Source organism: Lycium ferocissimum, chromosome 4, assembly GCF_029784015.1.
Source record: "Lycium ferocissimum isolate CSIRO_LF1 chromosome 4, AGI_CSIRO_Lferr_CH_V1, whole genome shotgun sequence".
Lineage (NCBI taxonomy): Eukaryota > Viridiplantae > Streptophyta > Magnoliopsida > Solanales > Solanaceae > Lycium > Lycium ferocissimum.
In genome coordinates this window covers 77163496-77170041 of record NC_081345.1, presented here as the reverse complement: position 1 = coordinate 77170041, position 6546 = coordinate 77163496, and positions in this window count along the sequence as shown.

The following is a 6546-nucleotide window of genomic DNA, read 5'->3' as shown; positions in this document are numbered from 1 at the left end:
GTGTGCACACATGTGTGTGTAGGCAAGATTAATTAAATTTATGTTGTATTCTAGCTATGATTATGATGGAAATTACATTGGCAATGGAAGTTGGAAGAATTTGGTTGAGGTTGGAATTATGGAGTTTAGCCGTGGGGTGTAGGGTGATGAAATGGAAATGGTTTAATGTTGTTAATATGTTAGTTATGTTGTTGTGATTCTTGTAATGTAAATGAAGGTTAAATGATGTAAGTTCGCCTTGAAATGGAATGTAGGAACCTATGTTGTTTTAGCATGATTTTATGAAATTATGAAAATGAAGTGCTTAAGGTGCAAATTGTGAGTAATGTTGATGAATTTGGAAGATGGAAGTGTGTTATGAACTTAAATGTTAAAGATTGGAAGAATTGAACAAGTTATGACTTTGGTGAAAAAAAAATTGGCATAATTTGTATATCTTTGTGTATATATTGTAGAAATGTTATGATATGTTTCCGAATGGTATTCTTAATGACTTTGATGAATAATGAGTGTGAAAATATTGGATTTGAGTTGGAAACGCGAGAGGTTGGAATGAGGGTTATGACCTTATGTTGGAAAAATGACCAAATAGGTTATATTGTGTTGTATTGTGATTATTGATATTGTTGTTGGGTTGTTGGTTGTTTGAGCCGAGTTGAATCTCGGGGATGTCATCTTTATAGGGAAATCTTTACTTGGAATTTCGGTAGCTAAATATTTAACCAAAGTTGAAATATTAGCTTGCATGAATAGTAACTGGTAAAGATGACCATTTGCGCATTTTTCGCTAAACGGAATCAAGATTTGACGAGCGCAAGGCATAACGAAGGTGATGTGGGGCCTTCCACTATTCTTTCTTGGCATGTTTGAGTATACTAGGCACTGAAAGCGGGCCTTGATTGTGCTCTCGTCTCATAATATAAGATTGAAAATGAAGCGTCAAATTGTTCAAGACAATTGAACTTTGTTCCTTCACAAATTATTGTCGAAATGGTTCGTATGCATGAAACCTTCCCTAATGGACCCGAACTGTTCCAAACGCTCATAACTGATTTCATAAAGTCTATGATCCATAATTTATGTCCGCCGCCTCGACCTGACCCGAGGTGGGCCTGAATCCGAGACCTCTTACTATGATTTTTAATTGACTTATTTAAGCATGATAATGTTAAAGAAATCTTTTGATTATGGTACCGTGTCGAACGATGAATATGATGAGTCCACGATATGCTTTGACATGTGTTATGATTCTAGAAACATGATTTGAAGTAATTAATCTTGCCGTCCCCAAAAGAGCATACATATACATATACGATTATTGTCCGATTTTCTTGAAGCGATATGTCATCCGTTTTGTTACGTTTCGCTTAAGAACAACAATTACGAATCTCTTGTAAGCCACATGATATATTTGCTTACGTTCGAATAGTCTCAAAAACTGCGATTTGACATAATCCGTCATGGCATTCGAAAGGTACGCATTATGACTATTTATGTGATTCGTTTATTAGTCCGGACTTATATGCATATGTTTCGCATTGCTCGTTCGTGCAAGTTATGATATGTCTATTCACCGAGCCGGGCCGGGATATGTTCTCGTGCGGTTTTTACGTGCACTATTCACGGTCCACTCGTACTTGAGGGCCGGGACACGTTATTTGTACGATTGTGATGTGATGATACGGGGATGGCGGCCGGATGGCACATGATTATTATCCACCGAGACCCGCCGATACAGGTCGGACACGTTATGTATACATAATATATATATATGAGTCGACATGCATGATCTATATTACCGAGTCCCTTAATAAAGGGCCGGACACGTTATGTGCGTATTTGGCGTAAGATGATGTTATATATGATTTCATCTACCGAGTCCCTTATCGCAGGGGCCGGGTACGACACATGTTCATGCGACATTATGTGATTTGTTATGCATTGCTTATCTTTTTGGCATTATGTCTCACAGAGGTCTCGGACAAGGTATAGTCTTTTGTATTTCGTATTCAGCTAAAGCTCACTTTATATTTTTATATTCATGTCCGATTATGATTATGCTTCTTAACGTTCCGTTCACATACTCTGTGACATTTTCCGTATCGACCCCTTTGTTCTTGGGCCGTGTTACATGCTTGTGTGCGTACGTCTTGCGAGATACACCACTTTTTTAGGATACAAATGTTCGCTATTGGAGAGTGCTCCATTTGACCCGGGCCGATATTTTTGGTATATGTCTTACGACTCGTTGCTTTGTACATATGCTTATTGGGTATGGCGGGGCCCCCGTCTGCCTTCTCCGATTCTCGATCCGTATGTTAGAGGCCTGTAGACATAAAGAGTGGGTTATGGTCCTATCTCAGATGCTCACTTGCGTATGTATTATGTGTTTGGCGGTTATCCACCGCGCGTTGCCGCCCGCCTATACGTGTATATAATATGTTGGCCACCGTGCCTTCCGGTGTTTTTCGAGTCTTGTTAATTTTTGGTTAGTAAGAAAAGCAGAGGAAACTCTGCCCGAATTTTTCTAAAAATTTGGAATTACCGTTTTGCTTCGAGTACGTACGGGTGCCTGGGCTTAGGGCGCCGCGCCCACGGGGTTGGGTCGTGACACCGGCCGTATAAAATGTATGGACCGTATGTCCAATCGTAGATTCAGCCCGGTACCATGTCTCTTCGGACCGCATCTACGCCAAACATACGGCTTGTCTGAAAACATACGACCGTATGTTGGTCCGTAGATCTTGGTCGGGACTGATGATGAATTAATATAAGGGACCTCTCTTCATTTCATGTTCATTTCATTCTTCATCTCCACAACTCAAGAAGGCTCTAGAACACTCCAAACACTTCATCCACAAGAAAACAATAGAAATCAAAGATCAACAACAAGAATTGAGGAGAATCAAGTGTATGAAACCCCATTAAAGTCATCCAAATCAAGAAATCCCAAGAGAGATGAAATAGGGTTTTGGTGCAAAAGGGTGTACCACCATTCAAGGCTTATTCCTCCATCATCTAAGGTGAGTTTCATGACCTTTCCATGTCTTTTGAAGTATTGGTAGGTTGAAACACTCGAATTGTAGAAGAGTATAGAAAATGGGTCATAAATGTCTGAATAGTGTTATTGTTGAGTAGTAGTTGATTGAATCATGGAAATGAATATGTTGATGTTATAAATACGTTATAAATGACATTTAGAACATGGAATGAGTATCATATGAGAAAGTACGCGATAATGGACTTTGGTCCTGGGTGGAGAATTGTAGTTAAATTATGAATTGTGGGCAATGTAATCAAATGATGCTTATTATTTACGATATTGTGATTGTTGTTGTTATGAATGTTGGGAGTTGATATGGAATATGGTGGAAAGTAGTATAAACAAAGAAAACGCTGCCCAATTTTCTTTAGCCTCAAGAAGACGTTTTTGTAATTGCCTAGCTAACGACGATACGAACTCTCTCAAGGTAAAGACGCGAGCGTTAAAGGAGAACGAGCAAGCAATAGAGTGGTTAAACAACGAAGGTATGTGAGGCTCAACCCTTCTTCCTAAGGCATGAATCCTATGTATGATTTTCCTTCTTCTTCATGGAATTCCTATATTCCGAAAGACTAAGAGCCTATGTTCATGAATAGTTATACGGGATAAGAAGTACGCCATGAGTACAATAATGATAATAATGTTGACTACATTCCATTAATGTCTTCCCCATGTACACTCACCTTAAAATGTAGTCCTTCCAAGGTGAGATATAACGCCTATGAATACTCCATAATGAAATCGAGGTCCACGACCTTACATCACCCCGATACATCTAGAATTGCCCTCAAACGTCCTAATGTCTACGTGGACGATAAATGTAGCGATGCTAAGTTATGATAATGCCATGATATGTTTACGAAATGAATAATAATGATAAGGAATATGATATATACATGATGACAAATGCAAGATATGTATGATGACGTGATTCCACCGTGCCTAATTGGCCGGGCCTGTCACCGCTACGGCGGGCTGCATACAATTCCACCGTGCCTAAATGGCTGGACATGTCACCGCTAAGGCGGGCTGCTATGTTTACACCGAGCCTAGAGGGCCGGGCATGACACCACTAGTGGGCGGCATATGACGTTACACTGACGCGGGTTAACGACATGATGATGTATGATTGATGTGATGATGCATGTATAGCATGATGATGTATATGTGATATGATAAGGCATACGAAATGATAATGCACATGATATGCTTATGTATGATATTTGTATATGAAACGTATTTATACTTAAAGGAGTACACAGGTGGTATCCTCATCTCACGACTTACTATTTCCTTATTATGCTTACTTCATTCCTATCTTACATACTCAGTACAATGTTCGTACTGACGTCCGTTTTCTTTGGACGCTGTGTTCATGCCCACAGGTAGGCAGGGAGACGGTGCAGATCCGTAGGAGCTAGTAGCTGATTTGAGAGCACTCCATCTTCCGAAGGTGCCATTGATTATTCTTTTGGTACATATCTGTATATACTCATGATTGGGCACGACGGGTGTTATATCCCGCATTTTTATACATTGGAACAATCCGGATTAATTATGATAAGTTAAGGACAAAACTATTCTGGGATACAAAGTCGAGACTTTTGACCTTCGATTTTATTTTGAGACATAAGTTGTTCATGAATTTGTTGGCATGGAACAAATAGGAAAATTTGGGACCAAAATTAGAATTAATGGAAGTTGAAAATCATTCATCTTTTCCTTGTTCTAGCCGTGTAGTGTGGGAGTTGGCCCACACAAATTGTGGACAATTTTAATTGGTCCAACACTTGTGTGGGCCAAGGGACACATGTACAAGTCTTGCTAGTATACAAAGATGACTTCTAAGTCATCTAAGTTCATTTCAACACTTAGACAAAAAAAAGACCAAGAGTGGAGAGAAAGTGAGGCTCTCGGCCAAAGCTCCTAGAAATTGAAGTTCATTTCAAGCCCTTCCAAAAATATTTTGTTGATGCAAACCCACTATTTTGAGGTCCCTAAGTAGCGTGGAAGTGTCGTTGGAGCGATCAACTTTGCTAGTTTTCATTATCGCAAACCCTAGCCTATTGTGGAATTGAAGAGGAAAGGTAAGATTTGATCATGTTTTATATGTTATAAAGGTTGTATGCATGTTGTAGTATGCTAATATGTATGAAAATCATGAAAAATAGTATGTTGAAGTGGGTTGTGTGCATGGTGTGCTAGGCCGTGCAAGTGGTGTGTTGTGTTGTATTGAAGCCATGAATTAATGTCTAGTTAGCTTGTTGGGATTGTTGAGAGTGGAGAAATGAATAAGAATCATAAGTATGTGTATATATATTGTGTGTTGGCCGAAAATGATCATGGAATATGACAAAGAACGTATTAATGTCGCTTAGTGTTTTAGTCGTCGTCGCTATGAATTCTATGTTGGAAATGAATGCTTAATGACTCAAATTGATGTTGTAATTGTTAAGACTGATTTGGAGGTTATTGTACCTTTAATGTAATTTGCATATTGATGCGAATGATATTGTTAGAATGTGAATTGTTGGTGCAAATCATGAATTGGAAATGAGGAATATGTTATAGTGGTGTTCTCGGGTTTGAGGGCTGTTTCGGGTAGAGTGGAGCAATTTTTAGATTGTTGGAAATGTTGTATGAATTGCTTAGAATGTCTTTAAATGTTGTTGATATGGGTTTGGATGAGTATGTGAAGGTATAAGCGTTAATGTTGGCTTGAACGTAAGCCATTGAATCAAATATATTGAATGTTGTTGAATGATGTGAAAGAGAGCTATTAATGTTATATTGTCTTCCGGATTGGTTTTTGATGTTGCTAGGTTGGTTGTTTGTTATGTCCCGTATCCTCACATTGGGACATTGTAAAGCCAAGTGCGACAAGTTAAAGACAAAGCTATTTTAGGGTTCCCGGTAAGGGTTTTCGTCTTCCGATTTCGTTTCTATGCACAAGTTGCCTATGAATTTAGTTTGGTATAAGAACATTATTGGAGAATAAGGATTAATTGACCAAGGTTGGATGACTAAGAGATATTAAGAACTTAATTACACCATTAGTAAGCTTAAGTGGTCGTGTGGGCCCCACTTGTGATTTGTCCAACTCTTATTGGCTAAGAACTTGGGTGGGACACATGTCCAACCCATGAACTACATATATATACTAAAGGGCTGATTCACACTTCAACTACTAAGTCATTTCATCTTTACAAGCCAAAAGAAATTAAGTGATAGAGAGAGGCTCTCGGCTACAAGTCAGCCGTGAGAACACCCTCCTCCATTTGATCCAAAAATCATTTTTCCAAGTAAATCAACTCCTCATCAAGTGTTTAAGGACGTGTAGTAGTTGGTGGGAAGAGACAAGCAGGTGTAGCATGCCATAGAGTTGAAGATTCGCCAAGTTTGAAGGGCAAGTTGCAAGGTAAGAATGGTCATTGTTCTTGTGTTGTATGAAGATTTGAATGTGTAATTCATGCATGTTGTTGTTGGATTGTTGTTGTGGTTGG